The sequence below is a fragment of the Gracilinanus agilis genome, chromosome 3 (assembly GCF_016433145.1).
Source record: "Gracilinanus agilis isolate LMUSP501 chromosome 3, AgileGrace, whole genome shotgun sequence".
NCBI classification, from domain to species: domain Eukaryota; kingdom Metazoa; phylum Chordata; class Mammalia; order Didelphimorphia; family Didelphidae; genus Gracilinanus; species Gracilinanus agilis.
In genome coordinates, this window is record NC_058132.1 from 74,317,201 (window position 1) to 74,328,334 (window position 11,134).

The window sequence follows — 11,134 nt, forward strand, 5'->3', positions numbered from 1 at the left end:
ATCACCATCATCATTATCTCCTCAAAGCAGGTGAAGTAATAAGATGAGGCCCTACTTTTGTAATGGACTGACTCAGTAAAGGAGTTCTCTGTTACATCTGCTCCCCTTCAAGTGGAGGATGGAGATACCCATTTTAAGGGTTCTTTGGATCCAGTTTGTCCCACTGGCAAAAACTGGAATAGTTGATGTCTCATATTCCAACCAGCTACTTGACAATTCTGGGATACCCTAACAGGTGTTGGCCACATATGGCTTCTTTATCCAGAAAAATACAGATCTTTGAAGCGGGTCTACTTGGTCTCTCTGCTTTCTTGTGTCTGTACCCCACTCCCTTCAAGAGGCACCAAATCACAGAATTTCCTAGCTGAAAGTAACCACACCAACCATCTAGTTAAACTCATACCCCCAAAAAGAATCATTCCTACAATGCAACAGACAAGTGGTCATTTAGTTTTTTGCCTGAAGACCTCCAAAGAAGGGGAATCCACTACCTATTTCTGGATAACTCTAACGATCAGGAAATTTGGGGAATTTGTTTTGTTTTTCTGTACACCAAGCCTAAATTTGCCTCTTTGCAAATTTTCCCCTTTTGCTTATAGTTCTGCTCTCTGGGACCAGACAGAACAAGTCAATTCACTCTTTCATATAGTAGCCTTTTAGATACCTAAAGACACACAAACTGATGAATTCAGGTAAGCAGAACCAAGAAAATAATGCACAATGACAAGTAAATGGAAAGTCCTTTCTCTGACATTTATCTCACCCTTCCTTGCATTATAATTATTGAAGATACAGATGGATTTGAACCTAGGAAGATGCCTTCCTGACTCCATGCCCAGTACTCTATACATTATACCACCTCGCTGCCCTAGAAGGGACCTTAGATGTAATCAAGATACATGTGGATGCATAGATTATATCCCCAACCAGACCTCCAAATATAATGTTTCAATAATGCTTGAACTGTATTGGAAAAGCAGCATAGAAAAGGTTTTGGAGTCAATGGACTGAAGTTCAAATCTGATCCCTGCCACATACTGCCTTCCTAAAGCACAGGCATGCCCCTATCACTTCCCTGCTATTGTTTTTTTTTTAAAACCTTACCTTCTGCCTTAGAATCTATACTATGTATTGATTCCAAGGCAGAAGAGCAGTAAGAGCTAGACAATGGGGGTTAAGTGACTTGCCCAGGGTCACACAGCTAGGAAGTGTCTGAGGCCAGATTTTAATTCAATACCTCCTGCCTCTAGGCCTGGCTCTCAATCCACTGATCCATCTAGCTGCCCCACTTCCCTGCTATTATTGATAGGAACATAGATTTATGGTTGAAAGGGAATCTTTGTTGTTATCATTGTTCAGTTGTTTTCACTTATTTCTAACTCTTTGTGACCCTGTTTGGGGTAAAACAAATCTACACATAAGTTTTCCAAAGGTTACATGATTCATATTGTCTCCCTCCCCTCTTCTCTCCCCCCTCCCAGAGTTGACAAGCAATTCCACTGGTTTAAACATGTATTATCATTCAAAATATATTTCCATATTATTCCTTTTTTTAAGAGAATAATTTTAAAAAACCAACTGGAGAAGAAAATGGCTCCACTGGAGTAGTTTGCCATTTTCTTCTCCAGTTCATTTTACAGATGAGGAAACTGAGGCAACCAGGGTTAAGTGACTTGCCCAGGTTCGCCCAGCTAGTAAGTGATTGGAGGCCACATTCGAATTCAGGAAGATGAGTCTTCCTGACTCCAGACCCTGTGTTCTATCCATTGTACCACCTCAATGCCCTGGAAGGGACCCGAGATACACTCAAGTCCAACTACCATATTTTACAGATGAAGAAACTAAGGCAAGAGACTAGCACAGAGATCTGAAGTAGGATTCAAATCCAGGAAATTCTAACTCCAAGTTGAGCACACTGCATCCACTCTGACTTTTAAAGCCCTTCACAAGCTGGTTCCCATTGATTTGCCATGCATTAGTTTTCTGCATCTATGCCCCAGCTTTCCTGCTCTCCCTAGCTACTAGCCCTTCCCCCCATGACCTATTAATTCTGTATATATTTTTTACCTACTCGTGTTGTCTGCCCTCCCAACGAGTGTAAGCTGTCTGAGAGCGGGCACTGTTTCTCCTCTTCTCTTCTCTTCTCTTCTCTTCTCTTCTCTTCTCTTCTCTTCTCTTCTCTTCTCTTCTCTTCTTTTTTCTTTTCTCTTCTCTCCTCTTCTCTTTTCTTCTTTTTTCTTTTCTTTTCTCTTCTCTCCTCTTCTTTTCTTTTCTTTGTTTGTCTTTGTATCCCTAGTGCCCTGCACAATGCCTAGCATATAGTCGGTACCTGCTTAATAAATGCGTGCTGATTGCCAGATACCTATGAAAGGCTGGGCAGCTTTCAGTGGCTCCCCAAAGCCTTCCAAAGGAAGTTTAAAGTTTCCCATAAGTCCCTCCGGATTGTCCTGGACCATCACAGTGCGATTAGTAGCAAGTTTAGACCGTTCTCCAGCCTTACTCTCTCTGGGTCCCAGCTTCCTCCTCTGGTTTGGATGAAACGCTCTCGGAGACCCTTTCCAGCCCCCCCCTCCCACGAGCCCAGGATCCATGAGCTGAACAGAGAACTAACCCACTTTTTAGGTAGAAGAATGAAAAAACTCCCCACGTCCAGACTAGCCCCTGCGCGGAGCTGTCAGCTGCAGCTCTAGAAACTTCTCAGGACTCCGAAGCAGGCCCGGTGCTTTGTTTTGTCTGACAGCCCTGCCCGGGAGTGGTTTGGACGCCTCCCAGGATCACTGACCATGACCCTTGGCCGGGCCGGGCTCTTCTGCCACGTGTTGGAGCTGGCTGGGAGCAGAGCGTGAGGGGGTGGGAAGGAGGCTGGGAGAGCCGATTGGGGAATGGCCCTTCAAGGCTGTGAGCATGGCCCAGGCTGGCTCAGCTCCAGCTTAGAGCCCATGCCTGGCAAGTGGGAGGCCTAAATTCTAGTACCAGCTCTTCTATATTTAATAATAATCCCAGCCTTCATTTCTAGAGTGTTTGAAAGATTACAAAGCACTCTTTCACAAGAGCCCTTGCAAGGGAGTCAGTCCAGGTAGGTATTATGTTCCACCCACCCCAAGGGAGTTGTAAGCTTCCTTGAGGGCAGAACCTGTATTCCTTTTCATCTCTGAACCCCCAAGTCCAGCCCAGTGACTTACTGGCTTATTTATACTAGAACTTTAGCTTGTGGAAAGTTGTTATTTTTTCCCCCTTTTTACAGATGAGAAAACTGAGGTACACAGAGGTAAAACAACTTGCTCAAAGTCTAGAGCATGTGTTCTGCCTTGCAGCCCAGGGTTCTTACCCATACACGATCCTAGGAGACTTTGTTGTTGTTTTTAATTTTATCTTTATTTTATTTCAGTAATACATTTACACAAAAGTTTTCTAAAGTTATATAATTCATGTTGTCTCACTCCCTTCTTCCTTCCTGCCTCCCAGAGCTGACAGACAATTCAATTGGGGTTATATGTGTATTATCACTCAAAACATATTTCCTGGGTTCAAGTCTGGTCTCAGACACTTCCTAGCTGTGTGACCCTGGGCAAGTCACTTAACCCCCATTGCCTAGCCCTTACCACTCTTCTGCCCTGGAATCAGATTCTAAGATGGAAGGTAAGGGCTATTTTAAAAATATATAATTTAATTTTTTAATTAAAAATTTTTAAATTAAAATGTTAAATTAAATTAAAATTTTAAATTATTTTTTAAAACCACATAAAAAAGGGCTATATAAAAAACACAATTCCATATTATTCTTTTTTGTAAGAGAATAATCATATAAAACCAAAACCCCAAATCACATGCCCAAATAAACAAGTGATAAATCATGTTTTTCTTCTGCATTTCTGTTCCCACGGTTCTTTCTCTCGATGTGGATAGCGTTCTTTCTCATAAGTCCTTCCGGATTGTCCTGGACCATCACAGTGCTATTAGTAGCAAAGTCTATCACATTTGAGCATCCCACAATGTTTCAATTAGCGTGTACAATGTTCTCCTGGTTCTGCTCATTTCACTTATGACTTTGGGCTAGTCACTGTCTTCTTCCTGGCCCTTCTTTAATCCTTGAAGAGGCTGGCCAGACTAGATAATGGATAAGGAATCTAGGGTGGACCAGATACCCCACTCCAATCCAAGACACAGTAAGAAGCATTAGAGCTTCACACTTTACCTATATTTTCTTTCCCTCTTGAAGGCAGAGGAAGAGGAGGAGGAAAAGGAGGAGAAAAAGGAGAAAGAGAAGAAGGAAGAAGAGAAGGAGAAGCAGGAGGGAGGGAGGAGAACAAGGAGAAGAACAAGAATGAGAACACCCTTAGGAGCCATGGGGACCTGGCATTCAGGTGTGACTCATCCCCCTACCTCATGCTTTCCAGAGAACACGTGAACTTTTTCTAACCAGAGAGTCAACAGGAGCAGTCTTTTATGGCTAGAAACTTGGGGTCCTCATAGCACCTCTGGGAACTCCTGAGTCACCAGCCAAATGCTGGAATAAAAATTTAAAAAAAAAAAAAAAAAAGCCCTCTAAAGAAAAAGCCCTCATCAGACAGGCCCTTTGGTATCCCAGACAGAAACAGGCTGACCTTTGGAAAGAAGCACAGGACCAAGGATGAAGGAAACATCTGTCCACTTCCAACAGAGAAATGATGGACGTAATATACAGAATGAGACATATATTTTTTAAAATTTGTTACACTAAAGTATTTGTTTATTTGTTACACTATCTCCCACCTCCCTCCTCTCCCTGTACTAGAGAAGACATCATTTAACAAAAAAATAGCTCCATATATGTTATATACGTACATTTAAAACTATGTTTTATTTGTTGCTATTTATCATCCTTTCTCTGGAGGTGGACACACACAAGTCACTCTTTAAACAATATTTCTCTTGCGGTACATGATGTTCTTTTAGTTCTGTTCATTTTGCTCTTCATGATTCACGTACGTCTTTCTATGTGATTTTTAAAAATTTAATCTGCTGATCATTGTTAAGGTGCAATAGTATTCATCACTTGTTTAGACATTCCCTAGTTAATGAGCATCTCTCCCATTTCCAGCTTTTTTGCCTCCATAAAGGGAGATGCTATAAATATTTTAGAATCCATCAGTTCTTTTCTCTTCCCTGATCACCTTGAGAACCTGACCCATCTTGGGTCTTGGGACACAGTAGTATTGCTGGGTCATAGAGACTTGCATTTTTAGACTTGGCTGATGCAGGAATTTGTTTTGCTTGACTTGTATACATGTTACAAAAGTTTGGTTCTTGTTCTCATTCTTGTTCTTCTCCTTGTTCTCCTCCCCACCTCCTCCTCCTTCTCTTCCTTCTTCTCTTTCTCCTTTTTCTCCTCCTTTTCTTCCTCCTCCTCTTCCTACTTCAATAGGGAAAGAAAATATATGTAAAAATTTTAAATTTAATTTTTTAAAAAAGAGGCACAGATGCCTTTTCCCTGTAGAGGATGGAGCTCTGGATCTGAAATCAAATAACCAGGATTTTGTGTTCTAGCTTTACCCCCTTCCTACTTATGTGACTCAAATAAAATAGATAAAAGCATTGGTTAATTTGATTTTAAAAAGGAAAGAAGAGAATTAAATTACCAATATCAAAATTGAAAACAGTGAATCATATTCCCTGTGTGACCTTGAGCAAGTCCCTTCATAATCTTTGGGCCTCCATTTCCTCCTCAATAAAATGAGGGCATTGTCCTAAAGTCTCCAAGTGCCCTTCCAGGATCTATTTCCTTGCTCCAAGGAACAACCTTCCTGTCTCAGCTTCTCTTTAGCGTAAGGTCTAGGGTGGAGGTTAGATTCCCAGAACTCCTGGGCTTTTTTCCCAGTTCCAACTGGCTCTGGTTAGAGATAAAGGCTCTTTAGCTCAGGCTTGGATAGTGGAAAGATCAGTTTAGACTCAGAAGACTAGATTCAAATCTCTATCTGCATCTAACAAGCTTTCTGATCTCAGGCAAGTTCACTTCCCTCTCTCGGTCCTTCAGGTTTCTTGACAATAAAATAAAGGTATTGGACTGGATCAGATATTCTTAACCTGGGGTCCATGTGTTTTGTGTTTTGTAAAATATTTTGGTAATTATATAATTTGATGTAACTGGTTTCCTTTGCAATTCTTTTTATACTTTATTTTATGCATTTAAAAACATGATTCTTGACCCTGGGCAAGTCACTTGCCCCCATTGCCTACCCTTACCACTCTTCTTCCTTGGAACCAGTACACAGTATTGATTCCAAGACGGAAAGTAAGGGTTTAAAAAAATTAAATTAACAATAATAATAACAACAAAATAAAAACATGATTCTCAACTGCTTGAGAATCACATGGGTTGATGGGGCTATGATTGGGGATGTAGACTCTAAACAATCACCTTAATGCAAATATTAATAATATGGAAATAGGCCTGGATCAATGACACATGTAAAACCCAGTGGAACTGCTCATGGACTACAGGAGAGCAGTGGGAGGAGGGGAGGGAAAGTACATGAATCATGTAACCACGGGAAAAAAATTCTTAATTAATTAAATAAAATTTTCAAATCACAAAAAAAAAAAATCATGATTCTGAGAAGAGATCTTTTAGGCTTCACCAGTCTGCCAAAGGGGTCCAGAACACAAAGAAGGTACTCCTGGCACTGTAGAAGATCTCTAAGGTCCTCCTTCTAGCTCCAGATCATAAGTCCTCTCCTTGCATCCAGTCCAGATTACCCTACTTCTGCCCACGAGGAGCCAGGATTGGGGCAATATCTCCAAGGTCTCAGAAACTGCTCCCTTTCTGCAAAGAACAAGAAAAGAAGAGCTGGCTGCTCCAATTCTGGATATAATTCCAACTGCTCGTCAAGCACTTCCCTCCTCAATCACCCCCTGTCTAGCCCACACTTGCCTTTCCCAAGCCATTATTCAATTTTAAATGAATACTCACCTTCTCTCTCACCTCCCTCCTGTTTCCCCTTTGGGAAACTCAGGGGGAAAAACTATCGTTACAAACATGTATAGTCAAACAAAATAAATTCCCACATCAGCCATGTCCATTAGCTACTCTAAAGGATTTGTGAGCTGCTCATTATGAATGCTCCCTTGAATTCAGGCTCGCCTATTCTTCTGACCCCTGTCATGTGCTCCCAGAGATCCACCCCAGAGAGACTTCCAACCTCTCATGTTCTTTGAAGTTGCCTGTGAACTGGCTTTCCCTTGATCCTGACTTGGGAGTGGACCATCTTTTCTCCCACCCTCTTACATCTCTCTGATGGCATCTTTTTCACCACTTGGTGCTTCTCCCACAAAGTCCCTCTTCATAAAACGCCACCAGCCTGCTCCTACCCTCCATCTATCTGCCTCTCTGTTGCCCTTTATGTAATCCTGGATTTTAATTTTTGGACTATGGTTCCCCATGATCTGCAGCTCACCAACATCCCCAGAAAATAAGTATTCATGGGATCCTAGTCTAGAAGAGACTTCAGAACCATCTAGTCCAACCTCTTCATTTTACCCATAAGGAGGTCACATATTTAGAAAGACGGGCCAGGGAACAGGTTGGTGACTCAGTGGATAAAGAACCAGACCTGAAATAAGAGGTCCTGAATTCAAATCTAGCCTCAGACACTTCCTAGTTGTGTGACTTTGGGCAAGTTGCTTTACCCCAGTTGCCTACCCTTACTGATCTTCTGCCTTAGAATGGCTATTTTGTATTGATTCTAAGACAGAAGGTAAGGGTTTTAATTTTTAGGGAAAAAATATAGGCCTGTGTTTCAGGAAGAATCTTGGAGTCATGAAAAAAAAAACTTCAGTTTCCCAAAAGTAGTCCCAGTCCATTCTTCAATGGCTAGCTTAGTAATAGGAAAAGTATCCAATGCTTTTGCTAGAAAAAAGAAAGAATTGAAAAAATCAAAGAAAGAGAAAAATAACCCATGTGTCCAAAAGTATTTATGGCATCTGTTTTTTGTGGTGGCAAAAATTGGAAATAAGAAGGTGCCCATCAGAGTAGCATTGTGCTATAAGACATGATGAAGGGAATGATTTCAGAGAAACCTGGGAGGAATCATTTGAACTGATGCAAAGTGAAATGAAAACGATTTCTATAAGAACAACAATACTGTAAAGATAAATAACACTTGAAAACTCTGGTCAACACAATGGCTCAATCAGAGATCAAGAAGATTCATGATTCCACCTCCTAATAGAGAAGTAATAGATTCCCAGTGAAGATTGAGAAATATTTTGAGGAAGGGGCATGGCCAATATGGGAATTTGTTTGTTTGGTCATACATGGTTATAACTATGTTTTTGCTCAATTTCCCAGTAAGGTAGCAAGAGGGAGGTGGTGGATATTCATTTAAAAATTAAAGAATGGCTTGGGGAAGACAACTGTGTGCCAAGAAAGGGGTGCTGGAAACAGGAGGTACATTCATCTATCAGCTACACCACACTAGAAATGAACTTTGTGGGAAGACCATAGCATCCACTTTAAATATCTGTCCACTCCCCATTAAGGACCAAGTGGGTACATAAAGGGGGATATGTTCCCTTAATGAAGGGTATGTTTTTGTCATTCTGACTTTCTCAATAAATATCCCTCTGTAAAAGCTAATTGATAGTATTAGATCATTTGACCTAGAGAAGAAATGAGCCCATCACCATGAAAGGGAAAGGATGGAAGGGAGAGAGACAATTTGGATCATATAACTTCAGAAAATTTATGTGGAAATTTGTTATGTGTAATTGATAAAATATATTTACAAAAAAAAAAGAATTCAGCTGATTAAATTGGTATGGAAGAGCTGATAACTCATAAATGATGCTGGAAGGAAGCTTGTAAGTGATAGAACTAGAGAAAAAACCCAACCCCTCAGAGTTACTCCTAGAATCACAGCTATCCCGGGGCCTATTGCTATATCAAGAATAATGGAAGCTGACATTTATAAAATGCTTTAAAACATCAAGAGGCAAAACAGTGTGGTGGAAAGAATACTGGTTTCGGAGTGGAGAGGACTTGACTTTAAATCTAGTCTCTTCTTGTGTGGCCTTAATCTCTCTGTGTTCCTCAACTTTAAAACGAAGGTGTTGGACCAGAAGATCTCTGAAGTTCCTTCCACCTTTGAATCCATGATCTTTTGTCCTTGCTTGAACCCTGTGAGAAAGGTACTACTGATATTATTGTCTATATTTCTAAATGAGGAAGCTAAATATCCAAGAAGATAATAGCCCATCGTTAGCAGATCATTAATAATATTAATAACAACAACAATAAATAGGTAGGGTTCCAGGTATGAATGTATCATGAAAGTATTCAAAATATATCCATAAGTCTGGTCCATGAGCACTTTGCTCATTAGAGTCAGCTTTTGAATATATCTTTAATACTTTCATGATATGTTCATAGAATAGTTTGTAGAACATTTTACATATATTATCTCATTTGCTCTTCACAACAACCCTATGAAGTAGGTGCTGGTGTCACTGTTTTACAGATGAGTAAACTGAGGCTCAGAGAGGTTAAGAGTTAAGTACCAGAAGGGGTTAGAAGCTAAGTTTCTTCTGCCTCCAACTCCAGGCCTCTTTTCTATAGGGCATGAGAGCATCCTGGGCTTTAGAACTGAAAGGGTCCTCAGAGACGATTTCATCACAGAGTCATAGATTATCACATGTGGGAAGGACTTTAGAGAGAAAGACTCAAACCCAGAGAGAAGATATGAAATGCTCCATGTAAGGAATGGTAGGAAGGCCAGTTTGGCTAGATCTTAGAGTAGGGAAATGTAAGTAATATATATTAAGTCTGGAAAGGCAGGTTTGAACCTGGTGACAAAAGGACTTCAATGCCTTGTGCATAGACACTCAAATTTATGAACCAAGATGGGCTTTAATTTGTCCTCCTCTTGCAATGGCATCATGGGTAGGGATTGGGCGATAATGATATCCTGGGGATCTGGGGGTACCAATCTCTCCCAGTGGACTAATGACTATTTATACCTTACTTTGAAGAGACAAAGTACCAATTACTAAGCCAGGTAGGGTGCAGTGGGAAGGTCTCAGACTATTAGAAGCCTGAGTATCAGCTTCAACTTGGCCATCCACTCCCTGTGTGATTCTGGGCCTTCTCCTTTTCCAGGCCTCATATTCCTCATCTGCAAAATGGGAAGACATCCTCTGCAGAAGGGGAAAGGCTCCTCATTCCTCATCAAGAGCCAGGACTGTGGAAGGCATGGGTGGCAGCTAATATCCCAATGGCCAGCTCAGGCCTCTGAGCAACAGAGAAGTCATGTTTTGACTCTTAAGATTGTATGAGGCAAAGTGAGAGAAAGTGCCTACAGTACTTTTCTTCTCTCTCTCTCTCTTTCTCCCTCTCTCTCTCCCTTTCCTTCTCTCTCTCTCTCTCCCTCTGTGTATGTGTGTGTCTCTGTGTCTGTCTGTCTCTGTCTCTCTCTCTCTCTCTGTCTGTCTGTCTCTCTCTCTTTCTCTCTCTTTCTTTTTTAAAGACAGGGTAGTCAGCACAAAGAGTGCGACTGAATTAGGCAACTGCCTGGGTCAGGCTGGGAAGACTTCCAGAGACTAAATTGTCCTGGCAGAGACCCAGCAGTACGGGAGGTCTCTCCTACATCATAGCATAGCCCATAAATCCCTCGCTGCCATCAAGATATCATTGGAGTGGTGGGGATGGACAGGGCAGAGGGCTTAGGAGATGGAAAGATCAGAGAGTTGGAACTAGAAGGCTCATTTCTTTTCTCAGACCTCAGTTTCACATTTACCAGCTGTGTGAGCCCAGGCACGTCACTTAGCCCTGTTTTGCCTCAGTTTCCTCATCTGTCAAATGAGTTGGAGAAGGAAATGGCAGACCACTCTAGCATCTCTGCCAAGAAAACCCCAAATAAGGTCACAAAGAGTCAGACACAACTGAAATGACTAAATAATAACAAAATCAAGACAATAATCCTTGTACTACCTTCTTCTTTGGGATATTGTAAGGAAAGCACTTTAGAAAAACCAGGGCAATATGGAAACAGGAGCTCTTCATACTCTTGTCCCTTTCTTGAAATTGGCAGATAAAACGATTCTGAAGTTCATAGTTCCTAAGTAGATCCCCTATAATAATAATAGCTAACATTTCCATAAT

General features: G+C 41.2%; 1 long non-coding RNA gene across 1 annotated transcript in view; it reads right to left on the minus strand.

The window, feature by feature from the left end:
- The window catches only part of LOC123240427, a 42,189-nt gene extending 39,994 nt beyond the window's left edge, over positions 1–2,195 (minus strand). The window contains exon 1 of the long non-coding RNA XR_006505784.1: positions 2,068–2,195. This is a non-coding gene — a long non-coding RNA (uncharacterized LOC123240427). The remainder of the gene's footprint in view (positions 1–2,067) is intronic.
- Between the last annotated feature and the right edge of the window lie 8,939 nt (positions 2,196–11,134).